The 21,811-nt window shown below is 41.0% G+C and overlaps 1 protein-coding gene across 1 annotated transcript in view; it reads right to left on the reverse strand.

Annotated features, from left to right (window-relative positions):
• Nucleotides 1-2,152: 2,152 nt before the first annotated feature.
• The window catches only part of TRMT1L (tRNA methyltransferase 1 like), a 331,995-nt gene continuing 312,336 nt past the window's right edge, over nucleotides 2,153-21,811 (reverse strand). Inside the window, exon 17 of the transcript XR_009724227.1 lies at nucleotides 2,153-2,165. The gene's annotated coding sequence lies outside the window, so the exon portion shown is untranslated. The remainder of the gene's footprint in view (nucleotides 2,166-21,811) is intronic.

Raw genomic sequence — 21,811 nt, forward strand, 5'->3', positions numbered from 1 at the left:
ACATGACTTAGATGCATAATTTAGAAAACCAAGATAAAAATCAAACAACTGCTTCCCCCAGACCTTTTTTATGATTATTGCTTACTGGAACAACTGCATGGTTTAAGTGCCATGTTTTGAACACGGACTTTTCTGGTTAAGCTATGAAACTCACCAAGTGTGATTTTTTTACCACGTAATTAGTCCTTTCCAGACAAATTCAAAAACTATTGAAGCAGGAAAGAATACGATGTGGATTGCAAAGCATCTTTGTGCACTCAGACTTTGGCAATGAATAATTTCCATATTATGGTATGATGAAAGCTTTGGCTACTAATTTGTTAAGTTATTTTTGATTAAAGGATATCAGTGGATGATAAAGTTGAAAATGTTGACTTACCAGAGGAGCTGTGTTTGTGTATGGACAGTGAAAACTGATTTACCACTAGTTTCACCTCAGTCTAAACTAAATAAAAATTAATGCCATGGTCTCATCTCACCCTAGACTGGCTTCTAGTTGAGAGCTCTTAGTAATTCAGAAGAAAGCCTCTCTCCTGTTGAAAACAGTTCTCAGCACCACGAGCCACTTCAATGCGCACAACCCCAGCTCCTTGCTGCTCTAGCAGACATTGTCCAGCTGGGGCTGCAGGGAGAGCAGCACTGCACAGATATGGGAGGACTGTCATGTAAAAATGACATTTCTGTCTTCTGTGTTGGTTAGGCACCTCCATGTGATAAAGGGAAAAGGTAAAAACCAGCTCTGCATGTGCATCCTTCTTCAGTATGTTAGGAACAAACCCTGTTGGTTAATGCGATGTTTCCTTGCTGCAGATAAAAATCTCTCCTACTGAGTGAGGTTTTGGTTATCAAGAACAGTTATAGAAATTTATGCATTCAGTATTCTGGCATAGCCCCAGCCAGCAGCTAAACACCACACAGCCACTTGCTCACTCTCCCCCTCAGTGGGATGGAGAGGAGAATCAGAATGGTAAAAGTGAGAAAACTTGTGGGTTGAGATAAAGACAGATTAATAAATAAAGCAAAAGCTGCACATACAAGCAAAAGAAGAAATTCACTACTTCCCATCAGCAGGCAGGTGTTCAGCCATCTCCAGGAGAGCAGGGCTCCATCACATGTAATGGTTACTTGAGAAGATAAAACTGTCACTCCAAATGTCATCTCCATCTTCCTTCTTCTTCCCACAGCTTTACATGCTCAGCATGGTATTATATGATATGCGATATCCCTTTGGACAGTTGGGGTCCCTCCCAACTTCTTGTGCCCCTCCTTACTGGCAGAACATGAGAGACTGAAAAGTCCTTGGTCAGGGTAAGTGCTACTGAGCAACAACCGAAACGTTGTGTCATCAGCATTGTTCTCAGACTAAAGCCAAAACACAGCACTGCATCAGCTACTAGGAAGAAAATTAACTCTATCCCAACCAAAACCAGCACATCGGACAGATGCAAATTAATACTGGGACACTCTTCTGCTCCATCCTACTCCTTGAGCACCTCTTCTGATGTAGAAGTTTCCTGCAAACAGAGTCTCAAGAGCATACTGGGATGTACTGAAATGTCTTGAGTCACATTTTGTACTGGGGTATGACAACAGTAAGGCCATTTCCATCATGCTCTCACATATTGTCTCAGCTTTTGATAAGAAAATGTTGAAACCTTGGCATGTTGCAGACTTTTGATTGAGACCCTGGGGATTTAGATCCTCCCCAGGATTCTGGGTACAGTTATTAAGTTGTTCTGTTTCTAATGTTCAAGACCATTGTTGTGACTTCACTGGCCAAGGCAGGCATAATGGAAAAAATGGTGCACAGCCGTTATCCCATTTCTTGAGGGTTAAAACAGGCAAATGACTTGAAGGTACAAGGTAAGAGCAGAAGTGTGAACTGGATCATGCACAAGCTCTTTTTGGTTTTCATTTGCACCCCTCGAATAGATGCCTGGGTTCCTTCCCCAGCATAACAATTTTCATGCCAAGCTCTTGAAAAGATTGTTGTAACATCTAAGCTACCTACCCAGTTATCTACACATGTCCACACAATTAGAAGTGCTATCAGCCTCACTGGGGCCCAACGAGGACACCCCAGCCAGGACATGGAAGCCATGGAAGGATTTCTGCCAAGATACTTTCCAGACAATTGGCTCCCTGCACATACTGGTGCCTTGTTCCTCCCCAGGGGCAGGATTTTGCAGTTCCTGTTGGGCTTCATGTGGCTCCTGCTGGCCCATTACTCCAGCTTGTGGAGGTCCCTCTGGATGGCAGCACAGTCATCCAGTCCATCAGCCATTCCTCCCCCCTCTGTGTCATCTGCAGGTATTAAACAGGATTTGCACTAGTACTCACCTCTGCAGTACACCATTACTGTCTGGCATCCAGCTAGACTTTGTGCTGCTCATCCTTCACCCTTTGACACCCATGATAAAATCACCCATGACAGGATGCTCAGAAATCCTGACCCACAAGCTCTCAGCTGCCTCATCACGCATCCTGGGACATTTCTCTGTCCATTCCCTTTGCCCTCTCACACAGAGCAATTCCTCATCCTGGGCTATCCTTCACAAACACCCTCCAGTTGACTGAGCTATCCCACCATGCTTCTATCAAAGTGGCCCATCAATCCCCTCCGGAAAACAGTCACAACCAGCTACTTCACAAATGCATGTGGCAGAAATCTGGGCAGCACACTGAAGGATTGCAGCCTTGTTGGTGGTCCAGGTAGGCTCTGATGAGCACAGGAAGGGATTTCAGGGATGGTGGGGAGCTCGGGTTCCTTATATAAAGCCTGAAAACTTACACAAACATCAATGTTAAATTGATGCTGTTAGATTTAAAAATCCAAGCGCTTCAGAAGTGCCACCATTGAAGTTTCATATACAACTTAAATCAGTTCTCTCAGCTATTGATCACTGGCTCACACACATTTTCCTGCTGCACTGATAGACCTCAGGAAGATGTGGTTAATGTGTGGTCTGACACTGGGTTCAGCTGCAGAAGTGGGTAATGGTCCCAAATACTGCTATCACTAGCTAGTCAAGGACTTCCTCTGTGCCACAGTTTCTTGCCCCCAGGTGATGCCAGCAGAACTCTTTGTGGGGCCAGGCTGTTAACTCAATTATGGACATTACCTGGTTTAAAAATGAATGCTTTGTCCCACATGTGGCACTTTGTGCAGTGTATGGGAAGGATGTGCTCTGTGTCAGCCTTGGGGTAAAAGGGTCTGTGTGATGGAAGCTCTGTCCTGTGGCACTTTTTCCTCTTTGCTGTAGAGTGAGACAGAGCCCGCAGGAAGGTAAGGAGTGACTGTATGATCGAGGTAACAGAAAGTCCACAAATGCCACCACTTCCACTATCACTTGCGTTTCACACAATACGTTTCTCAGCGACAGCTGCTGGCTAATGGTTCCCCAGATTTCTGCTGACTGGCTTGAGATCCTGTTTGCCTGATTTACAGAAATGCTCACTGTTCATAGGTGCAACTTTAGTCACTGAGAGCTCTGCCACTGTGGCTGCAAGGAGTGTAGGGTCTCTCTGTAAAGCCAGAGCCCAGGCAGACGGATACTCAAACCCAAGAGAGCCATGGCTTTAACTTTAAGGACTTTAGATCCCTGTCCACAGGACAGTCACAGTGCCAGTCTCCAGCTTGGCAGGGGTGCTGAGGGTTGATGGTGAATGAGCACAGGTAGCAGAAGGAGCTATGCCACCCACCAGCACATTCAGGATTGTATAGCTCCCTCTTCCATCAGCCCTTCCATCTCAAAACAGAGAAATGGGATCAGTCACCGAATAACAAGGAAGAAGCAGACTATTGTGTTGACTTGGCATTAAGTGCTCCTCTAAAGACTAAAGCAAAGGTTATGTTCAAAAGCTGGAGGAATTTGCAAGGGAGCTGAAGCTGAAACAAAGTTGTAATATGCCATGCCTTGTCTAACTTTTGAGTGGGTGACTTTTTCAGAGCTCCTAATGAAAATATGTCAAATGACCTGTGACTCCCTTTCAGTGACTCCTCTTCATTTAGGGACCAGAACAATGTGACGAGCAGCCAGTGTGTGTCATTCCAAGACACTTCATCCTCACAGACATCTCCTGCCACTGTTGCCAATACCTTGTTTGCAGTGAGATCAATGGCCTGGCAGTTCGCATTTATGCTCCATGGGAAAGTAATTGCAGGAGTAAGCATGGAAAGGTCTGCTTTTTTTTTTAGGCAGGCTCTGGCAGTTTGTCAAACTGGCAGCTTCCAAGTGCAGGTAAGAACTCTTTTAGCCTGGTTTCCTGTGGAAATGAGGCTGTTACCATCAGACCATGACCAGCATTAACCCAAGGTAGCTAGTAAGTAATTTTCTTAAAAAATTGAAGTTCTCTAAATTTCATAAAAATAGGGAAGCATGTAGAGAAAAGTGATGTTATTAATGCTGCCACACAGGAAAAGACAGGGAGAATTTGCATCTTCCAACTTGCATGAGAGAGGAAGTGTTGAACAGAAAGGTCCAGGAGATGTGAAGAGGAGAGCTGGAGCTGTTTTGCAGAAAGCTTAGTCTCTGGATGCCCTGTGATTATGTATCTTAAGAAATTCGTTGGACTACGGGCTATGGCAGTGCAAGAGGTGCAGTAATGTAAGATAGTCTGCAGGAAGCCAGGCTCCATGAAAAAAGTTCATGGATTTTCTTTTTTTTTTTTTTAGTTTGGTAAGAATTCATAATAGCTCTCCCTTTTCTTGGAGAGAATTAGAAAACTGGCTGGCTTAAATCTCCATTACAATTTTGGGCTCTCTGATTGTTAACCAGGAGAAAAAAAATATGTTCAGAGATTTCTTGCCCACCTCACATAGAGTGATGGTGAGGAGTGCCCAGCTATCCAGAGAATGAAGCTGCTGACACTAAGCCAGTCTCAATCCCCACACTGCTCTAGTTCCTGATGCCTGAAAGCATACTGTACAAAGCCATCAAAACCCAGCTACAGAAATCCAGGTAGCAAATCCATTTCAGGCATGATAAGAGGGTTTTTTCTTTTTCCCTATCCAACATATTGCAAACCAAAACTCTTCCTACTGTAGCCTATACTTCAAGAAGCATTTTTTTCTCAGAATGAATGTGTTAAGGCTCAGCTTTGCCTTCTGCATAGCAGATGTTGGTCACCTGCTCATTCAGAGGTGGACTGGAAACTTTTGGACAGTGATAGCAAATACAACCTTACCAAAGTTTTAGAGTCAGTACCATTCTTCTCTTACTCCTGTCACAACTTCAGTTGCAAGCGATGGTCCCAGTGAATTGGGCTGAGAAATAATCTAGTTGATTTATGACTTTGTCATGACCATGGTGTGGGGAAGGGCCATAACCTGGCCCTGGCTGCAAGTGTGGTTTCACTGGTGAAGGCCACCTTCTCGTTGGCATGTGTGATCCTTGTGAATTTACAGTTTCCTGCCTGAAGAGAACAGAGACCTCCTTTCTTGTCCCAGCATACTCAGCAGCAACAGTTGGAAGTCAGGAGACCTCAAGCTGGATTTTTTCCTACCCTGAACCCTCTCAACAGTGCTGAAGCTAATAGGCTGGAGCAGGTAGAACTGATGAGGCAGATAAAATCTTTACAACAGAGAAGGTGCCTGAGAAGCAGTGCATTAATTTGATTAAATTTAAAGCTAGCAGCTAGAAAACAGCCTCAAAGTGTTTTACTTTTAGCTGAGCACGTTTAGCACCATAAATGGCAGAGAAGTCAGGGAGTAGAAGAGCCCATGTTCATTAATCACAATAGGACAGCACCTAAGTAACAGGCTCTCACACAGAAAAAGGATGTTTAGCTTAGCTCCTGCAGCAATTTTTGCACCATGGATTACTGTTTTTGCAGAGAAAAAGGACAGAAAGCTGGGTGGGTTTTTCATAGGTCTTCTTGCTTCAGTACAAATACATCTTACATTCAGCTACACTTGGCAAACCAAGGGAAGAGGCTGCACTTGGCAAACAAAATTGTATTTAGTCTGTAGCTAGAAATGTTTAGAATCTGTTCCTGAAAATAGCCCTGAGTATGTCATTGCACTGGGCAGTGTTCAGCTGGTGTCAGCTGAAGTATGGGTGGTGGGAAATCATCTTGCAAGGAGTGTATAGATTCAGGTATATCTTCTATTAAAATACCTGCCATTTGCCTCCGTCTGGCCATGTGAAAGGCTGAGCTTCTTTGCAATTTATTTTTACAACTCCTTGGGATCAAAACATCTCTGCAAACAAGAATTTAATGAGAAGAACTGAGCTATCCTGCTCTTCTTGCTATTTGACAATGAAATTTTAACCAGCATCTCCTCAGATGACAAACTACTTGCCAGGCCAATTTTGTATAATTGGTATTTTCATTAGATTTCTACTACATCCTCTGGGGATTTCAAAGGCAATTCCACACAGAAGGATTTGCACTGGCACTTCCATACCCTGACTAGCAAGCTCTGTCCCATAATGTAATGGCATCCCCTAAAGCCACCAATGGAAACAAGTCATCAGTCACCCTTCTTCACTTCAGGAGCTTGTTCTAGGTGAGGAGAGCAGAAACATTTCTTTAAGCAGAGCAGGTCAGACCCAACAATTCACCAATGTAATTTTTACTCATAGCTGGGTTTGTGGAAGCTCCTCAGGATCCCAGGCAGAAACCTCACTATGAAGACCTGATCATCTAAAACCTGGGGGACACTGAAAAGCATTCACGTAGAGTTAGTCTGTCTTCACCAGCATACTAAGCTATGGTTTGAGGGCTCCTAAGCTCTAGTTATGGCCAAGCATTTTGTAGGCATCATAGAAGAGGGAAGGGGAGAAATAGCATTCCTTCTTCTTCTACCAGGAGAATGAAAGGTACAAACCTGCGCTTAAACACCTTCCAGCCTCTCAGGATACTTGCCTTTGAATATTAAGATGTAAAGCTCAGACTCATCTTGAGTTAAAAGGATGAGGACCAGGACACACCTTAAAATAACTTGGCCCAAGCTCTGTTTTTATTTTGCCTCAAACAGTGAGCTGTATTTTCTACAATTTTAATTTGTGTCATCAGATTGTGATGGCAGCTTTCCATTTCAAATAGTTAATTTCACTTTTTGAGATCAATCCCTTTAGTAATTTGTTCTTTGAAATTACTGCAGATAGCAATGTTCGGAATATTTAAAATACTAGACTGCAGCTTTTTTCTAAAGGAAATAAAAAGGAAAAAAAAAAAAAAGGAAAAAAGAGTGGAATACCAGAAGGTAATGACAAGGTGGATAGATATTAGAGCCTTTTCCTGACAGCATGAGTTCACATTTCTGGCCAGGATTTCGTTTATATTAGGCAGAGAAATTGCTGTTTTATTTTAAAATTAGAAGGATCTGTAGTCCTGAAAGCTGTAAAGCTTCTTCTAACTCCGTCTAGCCTAAAAAAAGACATAACTTCAACCCACAACCCCTGCCTTGCATTGCCTAGCCAAGAAGATAATTCTCAAAAGTTATCCAGAGCACAACCACTTTTACTACTTGCAGCAGCAGACTGCAGTCCGAAAGCAAGACTCATTCAGGGTGATACACCTGAATGATTTCATTTTCTTTGATACTATCATTGTGTTGTAAAAACCATCTACTCTCATTTATTGTTTATGGCTTCATAGGGCTAGGTTTATATTGCCTAATTACCAGTATGCAGGATCTCACTCTGTGAAGCACTGCATTTTAATTTCTATCAGCTGTCATAACTTGGAAAGACAATTAAACACTCTTCATTTTCCATTTAAAATGGTATACGAATGCTGGACATTAATACCAGAGAGATTTCCAAAAGAGAACATGCGGGTAGCTTCAAACTTTCCTTTGGCACCCAGCCATCAGGAAGGTTCAGCAGAAGTTCACCATTTCCCATTGTGTAAGTCTATTCGTTTAACATTTCTTTTGTCTGAAACTGGCCTTGTCAAATGTGATCTCTACATAGTTTTCATTTGGCCCTTCACTCACATCTGAGCTGTCACTGCAGTAGAAGCAGTTTGACTTTAGGTTTAACAGGAACGTAATCATAAAAAGAGAAAGTTTAAAAAAATTAATGTAACTTTCCAGCTTCAGCATAAAGGCATCCTTCAAAAAGAGACTGGGCAGCCTCAGAATCTCATATTATAAAATCCCAAAGACACTTCCAAGGGCCACGGTTCAATAACTTAGTTCACTTCATCGTTGCAGGCAGGCTAGCCCAGGTTTTGAAGCCAAATTCCAGTCTCTATAATTCGACTAGATTGGAAAAAAAAAAAAAAGAAAAAGGAAAGTATTCACAATGTTTTGAGTGAGGAACATATCCTTCACATCCTGTTCTACATGGCAATGCTGACCAGGGTTAAACACTCATCATCTTCCCCTCCTCCAGCATGGAGCTATCCACATGCTGGTACACGTCATCCATGGTGCCCTACAGGGTCCTTCTGAACCTAAGCATCCATGTTTGCTCTGTTTGATATAATGACATCTACCTAAACAAATGAATGCCATCTCCTGGCAGGTCTGAGTTTCAGAATTTAACTGGGGGCTGGAATCATATTTGCTGTTACCTCTCTAGTTACTGCTACTTGGGCTATGGTTGTACATGCAACTGCTGATGAAGGCTTCCAGCTAGGGCATGTACCTGTCTGTATATCTAATCACCTAGCTGATATTGAACCAGAATAGTGGTATTTTCTTTTAACTATGAATTACAGTATGTAAATGGATGTTGCTGAGACCTGTTATTAAATTATATATTAAAATTAGTGTTATATTAAAAGATAATATATCACTGAACAGTGTACAGCTCCACCTTTTCTAGGATTTGATATGAAGACGAAAAATACCACATTACTGTTGGCATAGAATCACATACATTGGAAATGAAGGACCTCTACTCTAATCTCCTTATCAAGGTAGATCCTGTTTACAGCAGGTTTCGAGTCCAGTCAGGTTTTGCTTATCTCCAAAGACAGAGGTTTTATAACCTCTCTGGGCAACCTGAGCCAGTATTTCTCCACCCTCATGACAGGAAAGTGTTTTCCTCTATAGAGGTGGATTTTTTTATTTAAGACACATACAACAAAAGGTGAAAAAATTGGCCCTAGCTGGATCTAGAAGCCACAGTCATTTCTCTCATGGTTTGCTCAGCTCTCAAAATTTATGCTTCCTCCTTAGTATTTTTCCACTGCATACAAAATTATATTTCTCTCTAATCTCCTAAATTTTCTAGATACCCCATTTGTGTCCTAGAAGCTGCCAAGTTAGTGCCTCATTTTAATTTCTTGATGGCCTTGCTCAAAGGCCTGCTGTCACTGTATGGAAGTCCAGTATATTGAAAAAATCAATTACAGAAAATTACACAGTTACAGAAGACTTCCAGATGGCCTCTTCATATTCAATACAGAAGAGTTAAATAACTGCAGAAGAGCAGCAGAGTTGTCTTTTCCAGGGTCAATGCATATAGCAAGAAAGTAACATAAGCTGATGCAAGGTATGTGAACATCCCCAGCAGGATCCTATACCAGCCCTACACCACACCCCAAAGAACACTGTCCTCTCAGGGATGTATCCTCCCCTTGGACCCAGCAAGTTGCTGCTGTTTCCCTTTTGCTGATCTCCTGAAAAAGGGAGGAGGAAATGAGTTCAGTTAATGTCCCTGCTAGCTAGGAGCAACATAGCACACTCTTCACGTCACAACATATTTCATCATCTATGTATCTTTAATCCGAAGACACAGATCTCCTTTCTTAAAGGGACTGGGAGTCTTGCTGGTGCAACATGCCAGCACTGTACTGCAAAATGAAAGGGAACTATAGCTTAGACTGATGCTTCTTGGCTTGCAGCTCTCTTTCCCTCCCAAACCGTTGATTTTTTTTCAGTTATGATCACCAGACTGGCCCTCACTGCTGACAAGCACCAACATCTTTCTGATGTTTCATCCAATCTACTGTACCCTTCCTTCACTGTCAGAGATGTGGCAATGGTAACAACAGTGCTCATCAAATGTCAGCTGAGAGACAGGCTGTCCCCATAAGGAAAGCCATCTGAATTTACAAAACATGAATAGCTTGATGTGATCACAAGAACTAACTATACAAAGCATGTCTCTGAGAGGCTTTTGGCAAGCTCCTGATTGTCATATGTATTCAATGAGCTGCTCTTTGCCACAATATTGTCTTCTTTGATATCCTTAGAGAACAGAAAATAATTGCAAGTTAGTTGTATCTTTGCCATACACAGAGAATGCTTCAGCATTCCCTGTTCTCATACTTGAGTGATATACATATCTATTTATACAGCATAAATGAAAAAGTTACTATTTTTGGCACCTATAATTTGAAAGATTCCTCCTCTAACAGAGTTAAACATTTCTGAAATGGTGCTCCATAATGTTAAAGAGCTGCTGCTCCCACATTGCAGTGGGAGACACTCAGAAGTTTGTAAATGAACAGTTATTTCAAATTCAAGAATTAAATCAGAAATACCTATTGTATCCATGAGATTTTAAAAAGGCATTTTAAAAATTATTAATGACATTGTGGAAGAGCTTTGAGCCATCCCTTCCCCGCCCCAAACCCTAATGGCCAACTTCCAAAGTGATATGGAGGTAGAGCAATGACAAGGATTCAGATTTCAGAGAATATGTGAAAATGTTATTGAAAATGGAAGAGTTTATTCTCCAGTTTTCCATGAGGAAAATAAAATTGTGTAAGATGCAAGATCATATCTTTAACATAGCACATTTTTCATTTTGAAGAAAATCAAGCAATAATTTCCAGCCCACTGGGAGGAAGAACAGCAATTTGCACAGTGTACTCTTGTAGGCTCCCTCTGTGCTAACAAGCTGTAGCTATTTTAATGCTTTTTAGCTACAGCATTTTTACATGTCATTGAAAACATCCAGCTTTCTATGCAACAAATTTGTACTCTAATGAGGTAGCTGTCTAGAATATATATTCCTTTACATGTTATGAGACAGCAAGCTTGAAATGAAACTAAGACCACACAAACCAGATCAAAGATTAGCAACCTGCATACCTGGTACAAGGGTCTGCTTAGGTCCAAAGTGGCAACTTGCTCCTTCTCTTTCCACAGTGCTTTTATCATTCTTTGGCGGGTTTTTTTTCAGGGTTGATTATAAAATCTGGCCTCTTCTCTGGTTTTCTATGTGATTTTGCCTGTTACAAAGAGTTGTTAATGAGTATGATTAAGCTGGCACATCTTTAAGTAACATTAAGCTACTTGAGATATATTCCTCCTAATATACCAGGGTTTTTTTGGTATGTCAAGAGAATATTTATAAATCTCCTCTTATTTGCCCTGGAGGAGTTTACTCCTTTACACTTTTATAGTTAGGCTATGTGTATTTTGAATTTATCTAGTGTCCTTCTGTTTTGACCTTTACCACACTTCCTTCCCACATCTGATTTTCTTGTTGATGACTGGGTCTATTTTCACTTGTCTTCCTACACGGTCATAACTCCAGTGTGGTTTTGCTCTCAGAAAGCAAAACTCCCACCTGTGGTTTCAAGGGAGGTGCAGTTGCCATTGCAGGCTTCAAAGCCAAACAGCCTGGCCTCCTCTGGGCATAGGAAGAGTTCACAGCAGGGTCATCACCTTTGAAATGGTGAGAAGCTTAGCCACGGTACTGCTCACTTTATGCTTAGAGTTTGTGGCTACCTACAAACATACTGTCCCTGTTGTGTATTTGCTGCCTCTCCCCAAGGCAGACTGCAATCCCTTCTTCCCCATTTGTTCATTAAACTCACCCAGAGATTCACCGAGGTGTATCAGAAGCACTTCCAGTGCTATCTTCTTTGATGCCTAATGTGTTGTTTTGCTCTTCTAAAATGCCACATCCCATATCACCCCCACACTATATTCAATAAAAGGTCAAACTGCCAATTGCATTTTCTCTTCTACCCCCATTTCATCCATAAGCTGAACTTTGGAACATTAAATTACCAGCAAAAAGGAATTTTCACTCACTCACGTTCTCTTCTTCCCAGAAAGGAATTGCTGCAGCATTGGACTAAAAAGGCATGACTGGCAGGTAGGTTTGGAGCCCACCTCACAGCACTTGTGCAGTACCACACAGGCTCCTCCAGCCTGTCACAAGAGAAACTCTTGGTCCTGTTTGGAAGCACAATAGAACACTCAGTGAGGGCTGAGGAGTGAATCCACAGGAGTTTTTATTTTGAAAACTAATAAATTCCCAGTTATTAAGCTACTTCTCAGCTCCCTTACCCCATTCCTGGCCATGTGTTCCCTTCTGAAACCCCATCCTCTATTTTCACTGATTTCTCCATCTTCTCATGTCTCACTCCTGTGAGACTGTACTCATCTGAAGAGCAGAGCTCCTGTCCCACGTCCCTTCATGGGAGGTTGGTGTTGTAAGCTTTTTTGTGTAAGCATGGTACCTATCTCCCCCAGTAAGGTTATTCACTCTGCCTGGTTTCATGCATCCAGTTTTGGTGTCCCAGGAGATGCTAAAAAAAAAAAAAAGGAAAAAAAGTCTTCACCAGAGAGCACAGCTTAGCCAAACTACAACATGTGAATTAGGCTTCACTGACTCTAAGTAGAGCCAAGGCAAACCAGCTTTCTAATGCCTAATTTAAATTAGGCAATAAGATTACTGCCTGCACCATCCATGTAACAAAACATTCATCTCCTGCCCCACGCCCATACCAACTTTGCTCCTTGGCTTTGACAGTCACTTCAAAGAGGTGGAAATTACAGATCACCTACATGTAGGGAAGTGCAGGATTTTGTCATGCTCGGTCAAAATTTATTTTAACTGCTTGTAAATGAAGATCAGAGTGCTACTAACAGTGCCTTGGGATAAGAGTGGCATTGTGGACTAAAAACTGAACTGTATTAAAACATTTAACTTTGGCAACAGACTTGCAATGAAACTGACAAGTAGTTTAGTGAGGGATTGCAAATATACCAGGACGTTTATAGCATCATTTGAGAATTGTTTAGCACACTGAATTAGCAATAAAGCTAATTCAATGTGTAATTTTATTAAGAGATTCTTCCTTCAGGTCTCAAAATGTGTATGTTTGACGGTCCATCTTTCCTTTGCAAATTATTTTTTGATCGATTTCTCCCACCATCAGGTTCCAAAGAGGGATGTTCAGTTATCTAAATACTGAAGCTGGTTTGGGCACTTGCCAGCTTCTAAGGCATCATGTTCACTATACACTGGACTGCTTTGAAGGATGCCTTTCATCTAAAATATCACATCCTTTAGAGCTATATTTTACCTGTATTTATTTGGTCTTTATTTCTAGAAGTTTCTTTCATCTCTCACTGGCACCCAAAGGAAATTTTTGTGGCAGGGCTGAGATAAATTAAAATTGACTTCAGAAGGGGAGGGCTATTTTTGTTAATAAAATCAGTAAATGCCTCTGCCAGGAAGCTGTGAATACCAGGATGGACAGGTGCTTCACATCAAGTAGAAATACTGTGCTCATTTAGACAGCACTTTTCAACACAGGTTCTGGACAGTGGTCATGAGAGATGCTACTGACACAGGGGACAATAACTGAAAGTGCTCAGGAAACTTTTGGGCTGGCCCAGAAGAGGTACAGCATCATGGAAACAATGGAGGCAAGTGTTCCTCCTTTTCATTTTTAGCTGAAGACAGAGTAACAGCAGCACATTGCAGCACCATGATGTGTACAAATACGAGCTCTAGAAACACATTTTGTGCCACCTAGTTCAGATCTATTGCAAAGTTGACAATGAAGTTCTTTCAAACAACCTTCCCTGAAACCTCATGCTATAAGGAGGTGCTTTCCAAACTCAGATGGCTGAGTTCCCTTGTCCTGATGATTTACACTTGCCTTCCGTTTTGCCCTCTGTGATTCAGAAAAGCTACTGTGAAGCTATCTCTGCTCACAATCTGTAGCCCACATAGAAATAGAAGCTATCTGAAATGTCCCCAGGGAAAACATAGAGGTTCACATTTCACCAGGCTTTACTCATTCCTGTGGAGAGACCGTACCTTTGGGTACTTCCGTGCACTGACGTATTTGCTCTGTCAGCAGCTAAAAGGAAGACATGGGTAACTTCCTCTGATGCTGGAAGATACAAGCCGAGAGTTCTACTCATAAGAGTGCAAAATTTCTTTATTAAGAGTACCATGAAATCCTGACCCCAGAGGGACAACAGGCACTGAGTTAAGTCATTGCTGACAGAGACTTTTTGTCCTTCCACTAAGACACACTTTATTCTTGGTTTTAGACATAGGTTTTTCACTACTGATACCAATCTGCGTATTAACTAAAGAACTGAGTGGGACCAACACATGATGGACACCTAGAAGCATGTTTTAGTGGTTGAATACAAAGTTTGGAGTTAAGAGTTTAAATAATTTTCTTAGGAATTATTTCTTTGGGAATTACTTGACAAATGAAATTGACTTAGATGAATTACAGACTTGGTCCAGTATAGATTAACTTTACTAAATTCATATGAATAGTCTAATTGCTTCCGTAGTTCTAAGCACCTAAATCTCTGCCATTATCACTATGCAAAAAGTCTGAATGATAAAAGGTCTTAAGGGCATGCGGGAAGACTATTTTACTATCACTTTAAAAGATAAAAAATATTAAAATATGTAATGTAACATGAGCTTAAGCACAGTAAAATACAGTAGGCAGAAAACAGCAAATGTTATTATGTAGAAACTGAGAATTTTCAGTAGTGAAGAAATTACTTCTTTCTTGTGACCCTGTCTTGTAACCTCTGCTGTGAACAGAACTATTGATCCAAGAGATGTTTTGCTCAAAGGTTCGAATTCAGACTCCCTGTAAGCAGGCAGCCCTACTTTAAGCATGCTACCCAGCAGTGTACTTGAACCAAATAGAGACGACCTTGTAATTTGAAGTCTTCTTATTTTCTGACAGATAAGTCCTAGCCTAGATACTGGTTTTCCCTTCAGCTGCATAAGTGTAGGTACTTTCTTGTAAGTAATTACAGAAAAATACAGTTTCTGTCTCTCTTGCATCCATCCAGATTTCAGACCAGCTTCCACTTGCCTTCCAACCTTCTTATCATCTGCAGCTGAGTCATCTCCCATGCTTCCTGTAGTCTGGATTAATTCCTTCTTTGGCAGATGGAATTTCCCCTCCCACCCTTCCTCCACAGACTCCTTAAGGAAGTCATCTTACTTCCCTGCCGTAGCTTTTCCGTCTCTAACATTAGAATTGGTACACTTCCCTTCCTCAGACCAATTTTTAAGAACAAATCCACTTCTATCTGCAAAACACTGTGATGGCTGCCACAGAAAACTACATAAACAACATAATCCACAGTGTGCTTTCACAAGGGTATTAACGAAGGGCATGTTAGTAATGGAAGGTTATAGTCACATCAAGCTGACAAGTATCAGCTGCTTCACAGACAAGGCTGCTGTGGCGGGCGGGGGGAGGGAAATAAGATCTCTCACATGGAGCTGAGGATCTGTGGGGCTCAACCTGAGCAGGTAGAGCAGGAACAGGAAGAGAAGATGCATAATGTACCAAGCACAGGCAAGTTGGTTTCTGGGACAGAGGCAACAGTGATGACTAAAGCTTGAAGGCACTTTTAGCACTTCATTCAGGAACCAACCTGAGATTTTAGGAGACCATCTTACTAAATGCTCTTCCTCCACACTGCTGGTCACACTACAGAAAACACAGTTTCCTGAGAAAAACTGCAGCTATAGGGGGAGTGCTGAGGTTAATGAAAACATCATTCAGCTCTCCACTTGGCACTTGGACTGTGCCAATATTGACCAAATCAGTGATGTTATTAAACAGATTCCCTTTCGTTTGAAATGTGAACGAGTAAATATTAGTGCTACCTCTAATGAGACTTGGAGAATGCACATACCCAAACCCCCCTATTCATTACCCTTACACATTGCTTAGAGAGCACAGTATTCAGAAATGATGTGCTGTATCTCAGCTAGATTAGATGCAATTATAAGAAAGGTAGAAGCAGAAAGAAGCTTGCAGTTTATGCAATACACTACCTTGTGAATTGAATATCATATCAAAATGCATAGTATTCATAGTTCATCTGTATTTTCCCAGCTCAGAGTTAAAGTGTGAAAAATTCTCCATGCCATCACAGGCGTGTGAGAACACTGCAGTGCTCCCAGGACACACATACCTGAGAAACCTCACTGTACCTCCCTGTGATGAACAGGACGGAACCAAAAGGCACCTCAAATCTCTTGGCTTCTGCACACACTTCATACACATTCTTTGCTATGAGTATGAACTTCACCTTTGGAGGGTAAATAAAATATTTACAGTCTATACATTTTGGAAAATTGTTTCTCTTTCAGCAGCAGATCTACTTTCCTGGGCTGCTCCAGGGCAGATAGGGTAACAATCTCAAACTCATCTCCTAGCCCACAAGAGCTTATAGAACACCTTGGAAAAGATTTTGTGATTTACATATGATTTTCTGCTGGAGAGGATACTGAAGTGCTTCCCATACAATACAAATTATATTATGCATATATTGTTATAAGTCTTTTGTAATAGTTTTGTTGTATACAGACATTTTTTGTTTTGCTTACATTTGCTAACTTTTATGGGCTCTGAACAAGTCATATTTCTGAATCATTTGCATTATTCTTAATACCATTGTGACTGGGATTTTACACAGCACTTTACTAGCAGGACATGCGTGTTGAAACAAATTGTAATGCTAGGGATTTGTATCTTCAAAGTGCTGTTCAAATAGTGCACAATAAAACTTTGCACTGTTTGGGTGAGGAACCAAGAAGTATTTATTCCTGTTTTCACTGGGACTCAGAAACCAAGTGTCTGAAATTGATGCCATGCCCAAATAAGCCCAGCACACAGTTCAGATGGGACCCCAAAGCTGATCTGCACCTCAGAGTCCCCACCATGCCCAGAGAAGAGCAGTCTCCTTATTTTTTGAAAAGGTCTTTCACATTCAAAGAAGCCATTTTGAACATGAAACACAACCTTTGGTGCATAGCAGGGAACAGGATGTTCCTACCCAGTCTCAGAAGTTATTGGGCTAAATTTCTCCCTGTCCAATGCCATGGATTTGGGCAAGTGTAGACCTCCTCCTGTACTTTAGTTGTACACATAAATATATAATGAGGTTAGGTATGGTGTTCAGTCTCCCTTCTGGTCACAGTATAGAAAATATAGTTAACACTTAGGTAACAATGCAGTTAAATGGAATACGATTAATGGAGGTAGCTATTTTCTGAAAGGAAGTACAAGAGCACAGGTGACTGCGGGGATGAGTCAAGTAGCCTCGTTCCCCAGTCATTGGGATGTGTGTTATGACATTTAGGAGCCTGATTTGGTCCTCATTGAAAGGGAAAGAGAAAAACACTTATCCTCTGCTTCTTGGTAACTGGGATCTGCTCAGTCTCTTAGTTACTGTTTTTTTGTTCATTTAACTGCTCCACCTGTGTGTAAAGTCACAAGTGTTGATGTCTGCTTAAGAGTAAAAGTAAGTCAGCCCTTTTCCTCCACCCTCACCACACTAAATGAGCTAATAAAATATCTGGTCCTGCTCATCCAGACACCTCAAAGCCTGCTGCAGGTTAGGTCAGCATGAAGAAGACAACTGAAGACACAGTGACATCCATTCAGACCACACAACACCATGGCTAAGCGACCACCAAGGCCCACTGTTGACAGATAACCTTGAGCCATGCTATTTTCAGGCAACCCTTAAATTTCAGATTTAATCAGATCTTTCAGACCACTCAAAGCTATTTTCAGAAAGGAGTTATAGAGATGTACAGGCACCATGAGAAAGGTTTCAAACAAAGGTGATGGCGCAATGTTCTTTCATTTTTGAAAGGCTTTGCTGAATGGACACTGGGTACTGAGAACTGCCTTTCCCTTTTTGGTCAACAATAGAAGTCACTAATAGCACAAACTGGAGGTTTAGGTTTGCTTCACACCTTTGAACTGCTGACAGCAGCTCATGGGGGGAGAGTATAGTTCCACAGCAACTGATGGAGAAAATAACACTTTGTATTTCTTTATTGTAGCTGTGCAAAGTTGGGTAATCTCCCTTTATCATTGCATAGATGATAAAAAGTAAGTTTTGCTAAACTTCACATGAAATGCTCCACCTTTGAATCTTAATAGAAGCTTTCTTACATATCTTTAAAGCCTTTTCTTTCACTTTGGCTCAATCCAACTTTTCTTTAGCATCACATCTGGACCTCTGAGTTACAATGAACTTCAGAGACTGGCAGTTCTTTCCCTCTCCCATCTTGGAAGAGCACATATATACAAAACAAACAACAAACTCACTAACAGATGTTTGCAAAATTTCAGGCATTGCATGTCATAAAAAATTACACTGCTACAATGCTCGGAGGTAGGTTAATACTAAGTTTGGCTTATAGTTTCTTCAGACTCCCAGGCCAGTACTCATTTTAGGGGAGATGCCTCTGTATTTTTTGAAGCCTGGAGAACCCCAATCCATCAGCAGCAGGTCACAGATATTGGAGCTGATGCATAAAAGCTGCAGATTTCCTTTCTTGCATCACTATTAGTAAGACTTTCATCATTATTCCCCACATGGAAAAGGCTGCATTATTCTTGGATTTAGCTGGATCACCTGGGACAATATTCAATCCACATGCTTCACAGAGTCATGTGCCTGACTCCTGCCTCTGCTATGGCTCAGCAATTTAAGGAAGCTGTCAGTGACTCTCCACTGGTTTGGCAAAACTGCAGTAATGACTATCCAAAGCCTAAGGTGAGATTCCCTTCCATTCCCCGTGGCCACTGGTGACAGATAATCTGGGTATATACAGTCTTCTTGCTACAGAAAGCACAAGTTCACCCACAGGCAGGCTTCCACCTCTCCTCCTTACAGAGATCCAAATTTGAACTTGTTTTATGATGGTGGAGGGCAGGAGATGGGGCGCCCTACCGAATTCTTTTGCATCCTGCATGAGAATGAGGGACACCAATGAATCATCTGCACAGTCCTTCAGAGACAGGTTATACAAAAAAGTCATGGAAGACTGGGCAAGATATTTATCCTTCCCCATATTAGCCTGTGGACATAACTTGGTTTTCCTGTCACCTGTCCCTGTCGTTCAGCATCAGAAGAAGCTGGTGAGAAGAATGGGCAATCACCTCACTTCACAGAGGGGTGAAGTCTTTAGACTTAAAAAAAAGAAAAAAAAAAAAAAAAGGAATATAATTGAATTTTGTGAAAACAAGTAACAAAGAACTACTTCTGGGTACTGTTCTTCACTGGTTTGAAGGTGGCCAGAATGCTTCCATGCCATTTTTACCTCAAGATGAGCCCCACCATCACCTCTCCCTGGGATGTGTAAATTTTTGAGCTGGACATTGAAACTGAATTTCCAGATCCCAAACAGTCCCCATTATTTGGACATTAGCTCCAAATGATGGGAAGCACATTTTTTCATTCTGCTTAAACATGCATAAATAACAGCCAAACTATGTGTCATATGTTTGCACAGTTCAACAGAAACACCAATTCTGATTTGGCCTCAAACTAAACTTATATAGAGTGAACTCTTAAGTGATTTTTCAATTTTTTAATCATTGAAAGTTTCTATTACAACTTTCTTGTCAATTTCTTCAAAGTGTAGTTTCAGGTACCTACCTTTTAATTCTTCCTATTGGTATCCCAATTCCTCTCTCTGTCTCTAAGCTACAGAGGTAATTAAGACAAGACTGCTGGCAATATTCCCCCTTCCTTTTTGGAAGGAACATTCTTCTTTTTAATAACTTTTTTTTTTTCTTCCTTCAAGAAAGAAACTTTTGAACAGCTTAGGGAGCAAGTCAGTTTGTTTTGATAATGAACTGAAAACGTTTTTCAGTAATTAGTGCTGAAGTGGTAGCATCTCCACTTCTCCAGGTTGAACAGTGACTGCTCCAGAGGAGGGTGAGCAAATAGAGACTAAAAAGTAAGCAAGAAAGAAAGGCAAAACTTCTTACATGTTTACTGGGAGAAAGCTCCCCCAAATGATGGTGGAATGATTGCCTTCCTAAAGACTATTGAATTGCCCCCTGAGAATGAATACACCTCACATTGTTTAGACATCATAACCTAGCTGCCTGTGCTTGTATTAGCTATCCCAGCAAAACACAAGCTTCTGGGAGGTCATTCATTTTATCTTAAGATAAATCAGCCTTTGGAGGTCCTCATTTTTCTCCGCTGACTTCAAAAGCAGCCACGGATGACTAGCTGTAGCATGGATATCTAACTCTGAGATGCCTAGGATAAGGCAGAAAAATCCTAGCCCACAGCTTGGTATCATAACCTATATATAAAAATTATAATAAAAATACATTTGTGATTAATCACATAAGCATCCAAGTTGTGAAATTCAACATAATAGTTCCCTTATCAACTATAATGCACACTTTCTGTCAGTTTAATGTTTTCTTTGAAGCTGTGTAGCAACAATTGCTCCAAAAGTGTTTTGGACCAAGTTACAATTTCTAAGGGAATCATAACTTTGCCTTGTTTTGAATGTAATTAAGTTCTCTGCAATAATAGTGGCATAATGTCAAAGAATGTATTTTCTTTATTTCCTCAACTTGGAAATTAAAAGGCAATAACATACAATGAATAACAGTGAATGAGATCTCCAGTCCCATATGGACAACAGTATTCAAAAGCCAATGGTGTGAAAGCAGTATTCTCTTTTCTGGTGTGAAAAGTGACACTGACAAATCCTTTTATATATTTATTTTTAATGCCCATTTCCAATGCATGAAAAGGACAGAGTTGTGCTAGCAGTTAAAACACAGCCTCTTAGCCAAGGCTTGCAGCTTTGCTTCTCATGCCCACTTTATGCTTTAAGCTAATTACTGAATCATCATTTGCTCATCTGAGATGTTGAGACCTGAGATGTTGACTGAATAAAAGCTGTGTTCAGGTTTAACTCTGCACATGGTGCAAACTCCCTAGCTTCAGTGCTGATAAATGGCTTGAATGAACACAAATGATGATTTCACCTATGACAGGTTTTACTGTTTGAAGCAATCCTTCAACTAGTTATGAACTTGGAATGTGGTTTGGTGTTTTTGTTGGTTTGTTTTGGTGGGGGTTTTTGTTTGTTTGTTTTGCTTTGAGGTGTTTTTGTTTTTTTTTTTCTGTTTCATTAAAATACATGAAAAATCCCCTTCATTACTTTGGATCCAATTCTTCACCATGAAAGTCAGAGGGATCTTTTGCTGGTGACCCAAAGAAGACCATAGTAGCCAGTCATTGCTTGTCACTAATTTCCTGTGTTTTCAGATCATACATTGCCTTGTTAAAGAATTAGTGCAGCAAATAGTTGGGGTTTCTGAAAAACTGTGCCTTCATGCACACAAATCAAGTTGATCTTGCTTGGCTTATATTATGGACACATGGCCTACAACTCCAGTCCCAGCACAAAACATATTTTAGGCTAAGAAACTCAACTTTAGCACTATCCATGCTGCATCCAAATGTTGAACAACTAAAAACGAACGTGCCCACTTATTCTTTACTTTCTGTGCCTTTGCCTGAAATTATTAGACAGTTTTGCTGTGTCATTAATCTACAATTAGGCTCACAGAACTGGATGCTCTGACAGAGATACTTTATTCTTGTTTATACAGCATCCGGAATATGTCTGGCTTATCTGAAGGCTTATCTACTTATTTTGTCTTGTCTAATTGCAAGCTCAGGTATAAAGAGAATAACTGAATCTGAAGAGTAAATAAATAAATTGGAATCAGAAAGACTGTCTGAAAATTCCCAGGCATATCTATAGGTTTCTCTTACAGCTGGACTTGCTTTCTGTCACAGGTTTTTAATGTAGACCCT

This window comes from Neopsephotus bourkii, unplaced genomic scaffold (assembly GCF_033783945.1).
Source record: "Neopsephotus bourkii isolate Nb327-2 ecotype Australia unplaced genomic scaffold, CSIRO-AGI_Nbou_v1 NB_234, whole genome shotgun sequence".
NCBI lineage: Eukaryota > Metazoa > Chordata > Aves > Psittaciformes > Psittacidae > Neopsephotus > Neopsephotus bourkii.